The sequence below is a fragment of the Megalobrama amblycephala genome, linkage group LG15, assembly GCF_018812025.1.
Source record: "Megalobrama amblycephala isolate DHTTF-2021 linkage group LG15, ASM1881202v1, whole genome shotgun sequence".
Taxonomy (NCBI): Eukaryota; Metazoa; Chordata; class Actinopteri; order Cypriniformes; family Xenocyprididae; genus Megalobrama; species Megalobrama amblycephala.
Genome location: NC_063058.1, coordinates 35,000,533 through 35,017,080, shown reverse-complemented (window position 1 = coordinate 35,017,080; position 16,548 = coordinate 35,000,533). Strand labels below are relative to the sequence as shown.

At 34.9% G+C, this 16,548-nt stretch overlaps 2 long non-coding RNA genes across 3 annotated transcripts; one reads left to right on the top strand and one right to left on the bottom strand.

Annotated features, from left to right (window-relative positions):
* Positions 1 to 9,436: 9,436 nt before the first annotated feature.
* Positions 9,437 to 11,073, bottom strand: LOC125247887. Its single transcript, XR_007180195.1, has 3 exons — positions 10,490 to 11,073; positions 10,388 to 10,417; positions 9,437 to 10,112 (listed from the first exon to the last, which is right to left on the bottom strand). It is a non-coding gene; the product is annotated as an uncharacterized LOC125247887 (long non-coding RNA).
* Positions 11,074 to 11,286: 213 nt separating this feature from the next.
* On the top strand, positions 11,287 to 16,310 carry LOC125247756. Of its 2 annotated transcripts, XR_007180172.1 has the most exons (6): positions 11,287 to 12,382; positions 12,942 to 12,997; positions 13,094 to 13,179; positions 13,269 to 13,381; positions 15,670 to 15,732; positions 15,816 to 16,310. It is a non-coding gene; the product is annotated as an uncharacterized LOC125247756 (long non-coding RNA). The 2 variants fall into 2 exon arrangements; XR_007180173.1 differs by having other exon boundaries at positions 13,094 to 13,381.
* The last annotated feature ends 238 nt before the right edge of the window (positions 16,311 to 16,548 follow it).

The following is a 16,548-nucleotide window of genomic DNA, read 5'->3' as shown; positions in this document are numbered from 1 at the left end:
ACTCAAAAATAGTCAAGACAATGCATTATTTTAAGTTAAAATTTAAACTTAAAGTTATGCATTGTCTTGACTATTTGTGAGTTGAAACAAAGCTTATCTTCAAGTTGAGTTAACTTATGTTTAGTTGAGTTAACTCAGATTTTTAAGGCAGCAGGTGAACTTTCATTTCTAAGTTTAACCAGCTGAAAATGTTTTAACTGTCTATCTCGGCGCGTCACTGACAAAATATTTTAAAAAAGGAAATGTGCAAATCTTACCGATTTCCTCAAATTATATCCTTCAAATGGTAATTGTTTGAAGATCCTTCACACGACATCAACACCTCCTGCAGCTGTGGTTATACAGTAAGATATTATTGGACCTATTCAAACTGGACAACGGACTGTTCGACCACCGAATCCAGCAGTGTCCTCCATAATATCCAAGTTAAGTGTGCATCACTGATCATCGCTCTTCTCGCTAAAATATTTTGTCATAACATCTGCAGTTTAGTTTAAAGAGGAATTATTGTGCTCCCAGTGCTCCTCGCTGTCATTAAAGCAGCGTGTCACTGGAAAAGTGATCGAAAGTAGCACATCTACTATCTCAATTCATATCACTTTTGTCTCCAGAATGTGCGTACGCACGGCTCAAAGTTTGCTTAAAGGGCATATTGCAGGTTAGAGCTTTAGTGATTCAATGTGTAGAAAAATAATGTATGAAATAGATTTTCTTGAAAAAACACGCATAAATACGCTACATAGGCTTCTGGAGTCGTTTTTTGTGAGAGAATTTTACTTCCGCATCTGAAAAATGCCAAATCGGACGTGACGTCACTGAAGGGAACGCGATCAATATAAACTATAGGAAAACAATGGATCGCAATGACAGTTCGGATGCTGAGGAAATTGTAAATGCTTATTTATACTCGTATAACTAATCACAGCCATACAGTTAGCCTGCTATGTGGTCAAGAGAGCAGGGACAGGCCAGAATTAGACAAAATAACGGTCAAAAGAGACAAATTGAGCTGTTGTGTGAGGAGAAGCAGTGGAGAACAGGACAGAGACCGGTGTTAGCTTATAGATATAACGTTAGGTAACGACATGTGCTCAGATCACAATATTGTACAGATTATTATCATGAATCAGGCAATAGCAAAGCTATTGGTCATCTAGGAGTAGGCCTAACTGATTACTAATAACAGAAACGAATAACTTTGATCAAGCGTATGTCACACGCGTTAATATCCGTCCACACTAACGTTACGTGATATAGCCGTTTCTCATCACGACTGATTTGGTAGTTAGCAAATGTAATAATCAAACACAAAACTTAAAATGTGCACCGTAAGTCTTCATCGAGCTGCATCTCTGACGGATCCGTGATCATGTCTCCCGCTGGCGGTCAAACATATAGTGTTACTGTATGTGTTTCATGTTATCCTTTATTCATTAATTCTGTGTTATGAGTTTATTCCGTGCCCATTCACTGATAGTGTGAGGATGTATGACGCCGTGACTATGTAGTTGTGTGAACTTGAATGTATATATAAGTTTACATACATGGCATGCATGAAATTGGAGTATTTACATTACCAGCACATCATTCAAAACTGTTTTGTGTGAGTGTGAGACTGTATGCATGTGTACATAATTTGTATTCATCAGTGTTGAAATTGATTCAAGTAAAAAACGGTGAAGAAGCATAGCGTGTGTAAGTTTATTCATTTAATATAATCATTTACAGAAGTATTACAATGTTGAACTCCATCATATCGCCAGGATGATAATCCCCCAGTCTAAAATGAACGCGTTTTTCGACGCAGATGCAGAAGTGAAGTCCCGTCTCTTCACCTGCACAAAACAAACCCCGGCACAAAAGATAGCAGCGTAGTTTTTCTTGTTAGTAAACCTCTGTACTCGATGTCCTGACAGGCTGAAGTTTGTGCAACCTCCACAAACACAATAATTTACCATTACGATGATAAATAGAATACAAAAACTACCGAAAACACACTGATTCACGGCCGCTGTGGCTAAATACCAATATATTCTGCACTGAATCAACGCTGAGCTCTGCGAACATCTCCCTGTAGTGACGTAAAATGACGCGACGCTGAAAAAAAAGCGGTTTTTACAGAGACCGTCACTTTATCTACTAAATTAATGCCCTTATGTCTCGCAAAACATTTTTAAACCCTGCAGTACCTTTTTATATGGTATTTTTGTACAAGGTTATATATTTATCTCGAAAAAAATGTTAAACCTGCAATATGCACTTTAAAGGTGCGCACATTCTCCCGTCAAGTTTGTTTTTATAGATCACAACCTTTGCGCGGGAACTGGCGTACGCACGTTTCCAGCCCCGTTTTATGCGTACGCACGCTTTATAAATGAGACCCCTGGACATTTGTTTACCTTCATCATCATCATCTTCAGAGGAGTATGGTTCTGTGAGAGAAACTAAACTGATTATTTTTCCTTTCTATTGTATGAAGAATCAATAATTAAAGGTATTTTACACTCATAAAGTTTCAGTTTATATTGCCACAAAATGAAGCACAAAACTGAAAATGTGTATAAAAGCTGTAAACATGGAATTATAAACATGTTTGTAACACAAAACTGACAGAGAAAACAAGCATTTGTGGAGATTTGAGTCAGAAGAGATACTGACCTTCTGTCACTTGCCCATGAGAAGAATGTAACTCGATTTTCTCTGTAATGGTGCCTGAAATGAAAAGTTCAGTTAGTTTAAGACTATAAAGAAATGCTTTAATTAATATCAAATAATTCATACTTCCACAGCGTACTGCTCTAATCTCATCCTCGTGTTTAATGCCGTAGGAACCAAGTGTGTGATCATCCTGCAGTGAAGTGTGTTTGTAGTGAAGTTCAGCATCATCAACTGTGAAAGAAACACAACATGAGAACAGCAAACACAAACACACACACGTGTTCCTCATTAATAAACGTCTTAATCTCAGTCTTCTCAGCTGATAATATCAGTTTGTTCTTCTCCTCACATGACAGAATCAGACTGACTCACGTTGGTCTTCAGGAATGAGTTTTCTCTTCAGCTCCTCCACTGTGGTGTTCCTGAATTCCTCCTCTGAGTTCGACACACACACTTTCATTCTCTTTTTCTCATCTCTAAAGTAGATCTGAAAACTCATTTTGACTGTGATCCGACCTTTACCAAGTTACTAATGTGAGATTAACTGAACTGAAGCAAGTGAGACTGTGGTTCGTTTCACTTTAACCATTTAGGCTACGCATGAATTATCCTGCAGGTATCAGGTATCAGTCCGATATTTCAGCTCCTTCCCCTTTTCACACTTCCAAAACCCCTCACAGTCTACTGCTTCATTAGTTCAATAACTTTCCCATTGTCCATCATTTTGACTTAAAAATCTTTATTAGTCTATATGTCTCGTTTTATTTTATATATTTTCATTGTTCAAGTTCATGTAAGTTGTTTGGCATTAATACAGACCCAAAAAAAATCAGACAGATATTTTTAATTAAACAGTTAAATAATTTTATGTTTGAGAGCCTGATGTATGAGTGGTACATTTTCTCAACAGAGTGAAAATAGTACGCTTTATATATATATATATATATATATATATATATATATATATATATATATATATATATATATATATATATATGTACAGTTGGAGTGTGTCCTGCAGGGGGCGGCAGTGATTCGCCGATTCTCATTAATCACTTTCTGCTGATGAAGAACATCATCATCATCATCATCAGGTGCTAAAATTAGATTAATCAAGATGAATTGATTGATTAATTGATACACTTCTGATTATTAACCTGACATTAATCATTGACGAGGTGTATAAATACAGTGTTTATAACTGTGTAAAGCTGATGTAATTATATCTCTGCTCGTGTCAGTAATCAGCTAATTATGTGTCATAATCGGCGAATAACATAATTAGTAGCACTTTATTACATTAGTTGATAAACTTTTAATGTGTTAAATTCACCAGTATGTGGTTTAACAGTAAAATTGTGGAATCTCAATATCAGCTAAAATAAACTAAATGAAGAAGCTTCTCACACAATCTGAAGATCTAATAATCTATAACAGTGATAAACTGCTGCTACTAAAGTCAACTTTCAACAATGGTCGATCTTCAAGATGTTAATTTACAGCAATTAAAGGCACAATATGTAAGATTTTTGGATTAAAATATCTAAAAACCACTAGAACAATGAAAATATACTCTCATTCCAGCGTAATAATCAGGGAACTTTGCTGCTGTACCATGAGTGCAATGATATTACGCAGCGGCTTGCACAAGGAGCAAAGTTTGATTATTGTGCCAGAATGAGAGTATAGTTCCTAGCCATATCAGCCTAGAAAATCAAGACTTTTCATTTTCCATCAGTCTTAGGAAAAATATCAAAACGCTTTGGTCATTTTTTAGCGAGATGCTAACGGTCTAATCAGATTCAATGAACTATGCTAAGCTATGCTAAAAGTGGTACCGCCAGACCCGGAGATCGGCTGAATGGATTCGAAAACGGTAAAACTCAACTGTTCAACTGTTGGAAAATGAGCCTATTTTCAAAAAAGTGGAGTGTTCCTTTAAATCCAGAGAAATGTTACCCAGTGTAACGGCCGTGTCGTTGCGTCTCCTGTCAGTGACATCATATCCGCGTGACCCTCAATTTCCATTTTCGCTTTCGTAGAAACCATAGCTTTAATATATAATGTGTTTCATTAGACAGGTGAGCTGCTGTTTGGATACATTCATCAACAGAAAACGAATCATTGTTATTTAGGTGATTAAACGTAACTATTACTATATTACTATTGGTTCTTTTGAGCCGGTTGAAACTGGTTCATAGAATGTAACCGGTCGGGCCGGTTCTCTAATCGAACTGAATCAAACTTTAGTTCCAGGTTGCAAGACGCACAAGCTGAAGAAGCATGTCTGACTCAAATGTTGTGTTCCAATCAGGATATATCGCCCCCTTTGAAGGGATTAGGGCATAGGGATGAGCCCTTCCGAATGGAACATGGGGAAAAAGAACCGAATGAGCCGGTTAACCAACTGTCGAAGTTTGCCGAGGATTACCGAGGAGTTTGATGAGTGAGTTGGCAATAACAGGCAAGCCTGAGGCACGTACTGTTATGACTACTGTTATTAAATAACATTTTTTTAAAAACCTGCAAAAACATTTTTGTCAAGAGATGTAAATAAATTTAATAAATTTTACTATGGTTTATTATACATGCAGATTATATTTTAAGTTATGTGAAATCAATGAGTTTATTCTTTCTATAGGCCTACTTTAGACATGTAGAACATATCTGCATTTGTGCAAATATATCCGACATGAAGGATCCGTGATCCAATGAAACCGTGACCGCAAACTTGTGTGAATGTGAATGAAGGTGAATGAAAGACATTAATCAGCAATATGCATGCACACAAATAACTTTTTATTTTAATGTTTCAATTTGCCTTGACACAAATGACTTTATTTGAACGTTTCATTGATATAACATGATGCTGAGTTGTTAGAAAAGAAATGCATCGTGGCATCCAAAGAAATATAGGTGGATTTTGATGACAACCTCAACTGCACAAAGCATTATTATGGATTATGATCTCATACTAAAAGATGTTTCGCTAACACTTTACATAAAGCCATAATGCATTATAAAAGTATGTTAATATATTAATTATGCCTTGTAATGCAAGGTTGTGTTACCCAGCTCCCGGGTCAGACATCATAACCCAGTGTTTGGGAAGTTTTCAAAGAGTCGGCGTTCTGATGATAAACCTGGAAGCGCTGGACGTAAACAACGTATGAGAATGACGGGGAAGAGAAGAGATTGTTGAATAAAGTGGTTATTTTTGTTTTGTTTTTGCACACAAAAAGTATTCTCGTCTCTTCATCACATTAAGGTTGAACCACTGCAGTCACATGACTGTTTTAACCATGTCTTTAGTTCCTTTCTGGACCTTGAAAGTTGTGATTATATTATATGAGTCATAAACCTCTTGGATTTCATCAAAAATATCTTGTTTGTGTTCTGAAGATGAACAAAGGTCTTATGGGTGTGGAACGACATAAATGACAGAAATTACATTTTTGGGTGAACTAACCCTTTAAGTGTCATTTATCTGTACAACCACTTTTTACCTGAAAGAGTTAAATGGGAAACTGTTCATGGGGTTCTGTGAGAAAGACACTGAAACTGTAGAACATGTTTTCTTCAAGTGTGAACCTGTTTGGGATGTTTGGCTTGCGTTCCAGAGTGGGCTGCAATCTAAAGATATACCATTACACCCTTATCATGTGCTCCAATGCTCCAAATAGCAATTAAACATATAAAAGGATCTTTATTTGTGTGTTTTCTGAGACTTTTGTCCATGGAGAATGCTGATTTTCTCTGCTCTCTTCACCACTCGCTCCTCTCAGCACAAGTTTGGTGTCGTTTTAAAGCGCAGCTTTCCAACTTTGTGAATATTCATAGCGTGAGTCTGAACCAATGAAACGTGATTTTCAAACTCACGCTGATATAAACGAATCGATCTCACTTTGACTGACTGATCTGAAGCCTACGTAATTACTGTATTTCAAAATATTGAAAAAAAAGTAGAATTATATATAGAATTATAAATATATATATATATATAAACTTAATGGAGGGCTACAGATATTTTTAAATATAACTGATTATGTTCATCTGAAAGAAGATTTTGAGGGTGAGTGAATTAGAATGGATGAAATTAATATACAAAAATGTATCCACTGAAAGAAAGGGAAAATTCTCACAAAATCAAAATATTCACATGCACTTATGATTTAATAACTGTAAAAAAAAGGGCTATATGTACAATATTTGCATATGAACGTAGAGAAACAAACAGGAAATGCACAGAATGTCAAAACCAAACTTTGACTTTATAAACCATATTTTAAGAATCATTTTACATTAAGAGGCAGAATTCAGAAGAATATATGATAGTGAATGTTCATGGGTGTAAATCTGAATCATATGACACTTTAACTGATGACAGAATGAGTATATTCCTGTGGATCACATATATTCCTGTGACGCTGAACTGAACTACATCACTGGCGGCTCAGGCTGCTGCATCAGAGCCAAATGTTCCAGAGATTGAGTCCTGGGCATTTCTTTATCTTCATCATCGTCATCGTCAAAGATACGTGTTACTGTGAGAGAAACTAAAGTTGAATGTTTTTTTCCCCTGTCTATAATTATGGGAAGGATCAATAATTAGAGGTATTTCACACTTATCATAATAAAGTTTAAATTTATATTGCCACAAAACTCATGTAAAGGCCTGATGTGTCTAAAAGCTGTAAACATAGAAATATAAAAATGTTTATAATACGAAACCACTGATAGAGAAAACAAGCGTTTGTGGAGTTTTGACTCAAAAGAGATATGTTGACTTACGCCTATTACAAGAACGTCTCTTGGAAGGTTTCTTGGTTTCTATAATGAAAAGGTCAGTTAGTTTAAGATACCTAAAGAAATGCTTTAATTAATGTCAAATACTTGTGTGATGCATATTACCACGGTGTAATGCGAAAATAACATCCTCGTGTTTAATGCCGTAGAAACCAAGTGTGCGATTCTTCTTTAGTGTGTTGAAATTGTAGAGAAGTTCAGTGTTGTCATCTGTGAGAGGAACACAACATGAGGAACAACAAACACACATGTTCCTCATTAACATGTCTTAATCTCAGTCTTCTCAGCTGATAATATCAGTTTGTTCTTCTCCTCACATGACAGAATCAGACTGACTCTGATGTTACCTCCTCCTCGTAGACGGAAAACCATGTGTATAGCATACCCATGGATACGCCATAATACGCCGAGTGTGCGATCACGTAACATTGTCATATTCAGATAGACTTGGTGTTTTTGATGTTGGTGATTCGTTCATTATGAACTACTGTTTTCTATTGTGCATAGGTCTATTTCCACGAAATTCACTTGAGTCATGAAATATTTTACTTTAAGAGGCTGAAGTCAGAATATAGTGAATGTTTTGGACAATATCACACTTTAATGATCAGATTCCAGCTGTTGAATATATCAGCTAATATTTATAATTATACAATTATTATACAAAATATAATCCATAATTATACAAAACATGAACACGATCAATACATTTATTTCCATTCAAAAGGATGGAAATTGATTTATTAATAATTAAACGAGTCGCTATGAAAATAAAAACACACATCAATCACTGCTGAGGTTAAAGTAGTTATAATTTTTATTCACTTAAATAGTAATAAAGACCTACAGACCTTCATTTTTATATAAACACAAAGTTAGTGTGTCTCAATTCATGTACCTGTGCACTAAAATAACACAAAATATGTAGTTTAGTTGAATATAAAAGCACTTCCAGAGAGAAAACAAGCATTTAGTCACTTTTAAAACTATAAATGGAAAAAACACAATAATATGTACAAATCACTAACAGAATAAACAGCACAGAATTTCAACATAATACTCAACCCGTTTGAAGTCCTATAGGCTTATCAGACCCAGAATTGGAGACTTAAAGGTGCCCTAGAATGCTTTTTCACAAGATGTAATATAAGTCTAAGGTGTCCCCTGAATGTGTCTGTGAAGTTTCAGCTCAAAATACCCCATAGTTTGTTTTTTTTTATTAATTTTTTTAACTGCCTATTTTGGGGCATCATTAACTATGAGCCGATTCAGGTTGCGGCCCCTTTAAATCTCGTGCTCCACGCCCCAAGAGCTCGCGCTTGCCTTAAACAGCATAAACAAAGTTCACACAGCTAATATAACCCTCAAATGGATCTTTACAAAGTGTTCGTCATGCAGCATGTCTAATCGCGTAAGTACAGTGTTTATTTGGATGTTTACATTTGATTCTGAATGAGTTTGATAGCGCTCCGTGGCTAAAGCTAACATTACACACTGTTGGAGAGATTTATAAAGAATGAAGTTGTGTTTATGAATTATACAGACTGCAAGTGTTTAAAAATGAAAATAGCGACGGCTCTCGTCTCCGTGAATACAGTAAGAAACGATGGTAACTTTAACCACATTTAACAGTACATTAGCAACATGCTAACGAAACATTTATAAAGACAATTTACGAATATCACTAAAAATATCATGATATCATGGATCATGTCAGGTATTATCGCTCCATCTGCCATTTTTCGCTGTTGTTCTTGCTTGCTTACCTAGTCTGATGATTCAGCTGTGCACAGATCCAGACGTTAATACTGGCTGCCCTTGTGTAATGCCTTGAACATGGGCTGGCATATGCAAATATTGGGGGCGTACATATTAATGATCCTGACTGTTACGTAACAGTCGGTGTTATGTTGAGATTCGCCTGTTCTTCAGAGGTCATTTAAACAAATGAGATTTATATAAGAAGGAGGAAACAGTGGAGTTTGAAACTCACTGTATGTCATTTCCATGTACTGAACTCTTGTTATTCAACTATGCCAAGATAAATTCAATTTTTGATTCTAGGGCACCTTTAAGTCAGGTGCTTAAGAGAAAATCTACCACACTTTAAAGTGTGTCATTTTAAACACAGTAAACTGGTATTCTCATGATTTGTTTACTTTGTATTGAATGTCTGTAAGGTGTTTTTGTACTAAAAAGAAACCAGCTACAGTCTGCAGTGGATGTTGAAGAGTGAATAATAAGAGATCGAGAGGATTTCTGTGAACTGAAGCTTGATATTCTGATCTCAGTTCAGATCCACACGTGTGTTTATGAGATCTGATCTACTGTCCATTCACTTACTTTACTGTAGTCAATCTCAACTATACCTGATCACACTATCAATATATTTATGATCACACTATCAATATATTTATGATCACACTATCAATATATTGATCAGGATTATGAGAGACTGAACATTATTCACTGAGGCTGCTGCATATCCAACAGCAGATTATCCATAGAGTGAGTCCTGGGAATTATTTCCTCTTCTTCTTCATTTAGAAGTGAACATCGTTTGGCTCCGTCGTCTTCATCTTCATCTTCATCTTCAGGGTATCTTCGTTTGCGTAGCCATAATGAACCTGAACAATGGTCTGCGAGAGCTAAAGTGGAGCAGAACAACAGAAGATCCGTCAGAAACTCAATGATACTGAATCTTGAATCTGTTCTTGTGTGAAGGATCAATAATTAAAGGTATTTTACACTCATCATAATAAAGTTTCAGTATATATTGCCACAAAATGAAGCACAAAACTCATGAAAAAAAAGGCCTGATATGTCTAAAAGCTGTAAACATGGAATTATAAACATGTTTGTAACACAAAACTGACAGAGAAAACAAGCATTTGTGGAGTTTTGAGTCAGAAGAGACACTCACATATTCTACTGGGTGTCCATGTAATGGAGGCTGAAATGAAAAGGTCAGTTAGTTTAAGACTATAAAGAAATGCTTTAATTAATGTCATACTTGTCTAATTACTTCCTCGGCGTACTGCAATAATCTCATCCTCGTGTTTAATGCCGTAGAAACCAAGTGTGCGATTCTTCTTCAGTGTTTCATGTTTGTAGAGAAGTTCAGCATCATCACCTGTGAAAGAAACACAACATGAGAACAGCAAACACACACATGTTCCTCATTAACATGTGTCTTAATCTCAGTCTTCTCAGCTGATAATATCACAGTTTTCTTTGTTCTTCTCCTCACATGACAGAATCAGACTGACTCACGTTGGTCTTCAGGAATGAGTTTTCTCTTCAGCTCCTCCACTGTGGTGTTCCTCAATTCCTCCTCTGAGTTCGACACACACACTTTCATTCTCTTTTTCTCATCTCTAAAGTAGATCTGAAAACTCATTTTCACTGTTCTCCAACCTTTACCAAGTTACCAATGTCAGATTAACTGAACTGAAGCAAGTGAGACTGTGGTTCGTTTCACTTTCACCAGAGGTGTCAAGTAATGAAGTACAAATACTTCGTTATCTTACTTAAGTAGAAATTTTGGGTATCTATATGGTGGATCCAAAATGGTCAATATTCATATTCATGCATTTTATTCATAATTATGGTAATCATTTATGGCTTATGATTTATCAATTTTACTTTTGATTTCTTATATTTATGTACTCTCACTTTATATATTAATTCTCATAATATTTTCAAGTATTTACTTGTTATTGTACCCTTATGGTTATTCTTATTTTAAGAGTATGTATGTTTGTTATATTCAATTGTTCTTCAAGTGTTCCCGTGTGACAGGTCACGCTGACACGTTTGTGGTTAGACACACTGTAAAAAATGGCTGTGAAATCTACAGTTATTTACTGTCGATTTCACAGTAACATTACTGTATAAGATTTTTACAGTAGAATATTGTAAAGTTTACAGTAAGACTGTAAAAATCACAGTAGTCCAAGCATTACAGTTGAAATCACAGTAGTCAAAGCATTACTGTAAAAAAATCACAATTTAGCCACTATAGTACTGTAAATAGTAAAGTAAACTACTGTAATTTTCCTTTTTTTATCATATCTTTCTTTGTACCCCTTTCACATGGACGGCTCCAGATTATTGTTGTTCAGAATTCATTACCGGAATATGATGTAAATACTCGATGGTGAGCTTTAAGTAAAAGTATAATATTAATAAATTAAAATGTGTCATGTAACTTGTACTCTGATGCACCTGCTGCAGGTGCTTTCTATTCCATACAATATATATTTTTTAAAGAATTCACATAAGATTCCAAGAATATTTTTGTTTGTTTGTTTTGTGACTGTAAATGGGTGTTTGGGTGTAAATGGGTGTTAACAGGGCAATAAAATATTTGATACGCCTTATCTTAATCTCCAAAGTCTCCCCTGACATGGTCTAACAATATATTCCAGATGTGTAACTTTTTGTGTTCAAAATTTACAAAAAAATATACAATGGGAATGTACAACATGAATCTATTTTCCAAACCGTGTTTGTGTCTTACCCTGAATTATTATGGTAATGGTACACCTAGAATAAGTGTGTATATTCGGACTATTTTAGACCAGTCTGGTAGGAACCGCTGCGGAGTATCACAGTACCTGCGTGACTCGTCATAGACATAAACAGAGAGAAGTAGCTCCGGCTACAATGTTCTTCCGCAAAATGCATGCCGTTTTGTTTATGAACTGCTAGAGTGCCAAAAGTTACAGACTTGTTTATATATTATATATATGTTGTGTTTGTGAATTACGGATATTTATTGGATGGGGCATGCGCGAGACAAATTCGAAATTTTAAACAAGCAAGTCAAACGGACTTTCGGAGAATCTTGAGTATTGCGCATGCGCATCATTTGGTTCTGTAACGGTCGACCTCCAGCAGACGGACACAGTAAAAGGTAAGCCCTACAAATCTGCTTTTATTCATCGTTTTTGCCCATGTGACACTAAATATCACTTGTGATGAGTAATGTTAGTGCAGTGTTTTTGGTTTTCTAAATGTATTTCATAAATAAATTCCGTTTGGTTAATGTGCGCACGAGCGCTGTCTCCCGTGAGGCGGGAACGTTCAAATCTGAGACAGTTTTACATTTTTCTTTTAGTTATTTTAAATGTAATGTTAACTGTTTAATGCTATAAACAGCAGAATAATCACTTATATTCGTTAAACAGCAACTGTAGTAGAGTGTTTGTTCATTTTAGACCCTGCCTGGCCTCCATGAAGCTCACGTGAACCATTGAAAACTCAATAAAATGTGTATAAAACGGTTAACGTTAATCAGACACGATTAATTACTTAACGATTTGTTTACTAAAATTATGACTGCCAATAATCCAGGTAAGTCAATGATTTAGAGTTGTTTATGACAAAATATTCTCGTTTGTCGCCACTTACTGGTTTAACGTTATGTGTGAGTCTATTCATTCCTATAAATCTAACATACTTTTTATTTTCAGCAGCTGAGGAGAGACAGTCATGATGCCATGACAATAATTGATGATTAAAAGCAGGGGTGGGTATTAAATTCGTTTCTGACTGCTATCGGTATGTATGTAACGTTCAGTCTTTAATTAACGTTACCCTTTATATACAACCACATGTCATTCAGATAATCTCCAGGTGGACTGCACGGGTCCAGGATCTAGAGATCATTCATCATGAGGACGATGTTCCAGGAGAAGCAGCATATCCTGGGTGAAAAACTATGCCTTAATTTTTCCAATATCACTTAGGTAAGACTAAATGTATTTAAATTGATTTCAATCATGGGTCATTTGTTTCAGGTCTACTTGATCATTTTGTTGGCCTGGATGTGAGAACATGGTCAAAAGGTGTGTCAATCAGCATCCAGCCATAAAAGATGCCTTCTCGTTAAAAGGCTCAGAAGGACAAACAGGTAATTCACAGGGTTGAATTTCACAATTCACTCACAGAGACAAAGAGATGTTAATAATTCTGAATTTGAGGGGTCAGCAATTTTACTATTTGATACATTTACACTTTTTATTTAAGTCAAAATGAAATCACTGATTGATGAATCTGAACATAGTTGATGTGTACATTTATTTAGAGATCAGATTTGATATCTTAAAATGCACTGTCTGTCCAAAATTACAGACTTTCCTGTTGTTGGTGCATATTAACCATCATCCTGTCATTGTTTCTTTTCTGTTTCAAAAAGCAGACTTTATATTTATCATTTCAGGTCCTGATTAGGAGACACAGAGAACATGAAGCTACAGTATGTGCCGTGCTGCTTATATTTATCAAGCAGTAAAAATGCTTAAAACTAAAAACAAGCATTTTAAAATTTTATGAAAATAGTCATTTATTACACTCCATTCATTCAACAGCAATGGCTGATTTCGTACGTCATTGCATCATTTCTACATCATTCCACATGCTTTACACTTTCAAATTTCAGTTTTTAATCAAGTGTTTACATGTCCTATCGAACAGATTAGAAAAGGTTTAAACCACCCCTTACAATCAGAATGAAATTTTAAAATCTGATTTGGCAAATTTATTCTGATGACATTGTTGCATGTAACTTAAAGGGATAGTTCACCCAAAAATGAAAATTCTGTCATCCTTTACTTATCCTTTACAAATGATACACAATCAGATCACATAGGCTGCTTGGCAACTCTATAACTTTTTTTTAAATCTAAAGCTATAGCAGCAACATTAGCTGTGTTTACATGGGTTCTAATAATCAGACTAGTAGCACAGATGGAATATAAAGTCACATGTTAATTGGAATGAATTTAATTATTTAATTCAGATTGAAAGGGCATGTTTAAAACTTTTGTAAAATCTGTTTGATACTATCAAATACAATCCAAAATCTCCTTCCACTCATCATCTTATCCACAAGCTCCTTGTTTTGGCCGTTGAAATGAGCATTTTTACTGCTTAAATATAAACAGCATGGCACAAAGCTTAATGTCCTCATCGTCTCCTAATTAGGACCCATAATAGATAAATGTTAAGTCTGTTTTTAAAACAAAGAAAAGCTGTGTAGTGCAGTCGTGCAATGTGCCAATTGTTTTGACATGATTATCGGGTTAACTAACTTGTATGCAAGTGCTCACAAACTTTGTTCGAACTTTCACAGTGTACGCCTGCCTAAAGGGTTAGTTCACACAAAAATGAAGAAAAAAAAAAGACTCATCCTTATGTCATTCTGAACATCCAAGACTGTGTAGTTCATCTTCGAAACATAAGTGAAGATATTTTAATGAAATCTGAGAGCTTTCCATCCCTCAATTTACAGACCATGCATCTAACACTTTGACACTTCAAAAAGTTCATAAAGTGATTGTAAAAGTGATCCATTTGAATGGAGCAGTTTAGTCCAAATTTTCTGAAGAGACTTGTTCGCTTAATGCAATATACAGTTTGAGTTTAGACTTTTATTCACATATAAACATTAATTAGCAAACAATGGAAAATGGAAGCTCAACTTGTTTGTATATGCACTAGTGTGTTGAATTTGTTTATTATATAAGGTGATCAAGTTTATTCAGAAAATTTGGACTAAACCTCTCAATTAGATTAGATTTACGATCTGTATGAAATAATTTTATTTTAAACATCAAAGTGACAGTTGTGTAGACTTTATTTGTGTCTTGAAGATGAATGAAAGTCTTAACAGGTTTGGAACGACATGAACTCATGTCATGATAAAAACAATTTTATAACTTACAATATATACATGATAATATTTTAATGATTTCAAAATACTTTGAAGAATTCAAAAAACTTTATAAATCACAATTCATTTAGGCTACATGAAATATGCCCTTACTGTATTTTTTTCTTAAATTATTTTTTTTGTGCTTTCGTGTACATGAAGATGTATTTTTTGAGGATGCTGCTATGATAGACCCTAGATTTAAGGGAAAGGTGAAAAATGAGTAAGTGACAGTGACACGATTATAAATGTAATTCGGTAATTTAACTTATCTTGCCTAAACTCGCCTAGTCAGAGGCAGTTGCGTTCAGTCAGTGTTTAAAATCTGTAAGGAAACAGCTAATAGTAAAACTTGTTTAGAATATTAAAGTAAAACTACTTTAAAATATTATTATTTTACTATATTTTTCAACAAATGCAGCCTTGGTAAGTGGAAAAGACTGCTTTCAAAAGTAAAAATGCAGCTTCAATGTAATCTTCTCTTTCAGCTGCCAGAGGAGGATGATGATGATGATGGCAGTGGTGACCGAGATGAAGAGGAGGAGGAACATGTAAGTTAGACACGCTTTCCTCATTCCTTTCTAACAAATAATAAACCTGACTACAACAACTACTACAATAACATTGTTTTTAGCTTCCAGTTTGCAAAAATCCAAAGTGATCCTTGCCTCAGAAGAGCCTGAGAAAGACACACTTCCTCCTCTCACAGCTCTCCATCATCTTCCTCCTCAACACTGTTGGAAAGAGTGTTCTACACAGCTGAGGACACGGTAATGAGAGATCTCAAATTCTTCCTGAGAAAGTCCACATGTTAATTTTCTTGAACAAAAACTGTACATGTATTTTTGGGTGGGCCAAACTATTATTTGAAGAAATGCTAAAAATCTCTATATTGCTCTTTATACATATCTTTTACTCTTTATGAATGTCATCTTCTAGATTTTTTTTATCTTTTGGGAAGCTCAAGGACTGTATATCTTTGGTAATTGTGATATCGTCTGGTAAAAGTTCTAGTAAAGCAGTATTAAAGCACATTACCTCAGTATATATTACTCATACAGGACACTTAGGAAATGGTTTAAAACATTTTTTTGCAAATAAAGTAATAAAATATCTGCTGAATCTTTTTTCACATATTTGTCATTTTTGTGCTAAATTTTGGAGAGTAGTAATCATAAGAGTATAAATATAATTGATAAAATCATTATTTAACTATACCCATCTCTCTAATGATGAAACACTTTTTCAATAAAAAGAATAAAACATTAATCATTTGGTTACATTTATTTATTGATTGTATTGTTTGGTCTATGAATGTGTTTGATTTATGAATTCATGTGTTCAATTTTCTGTACTCATAACTTAAT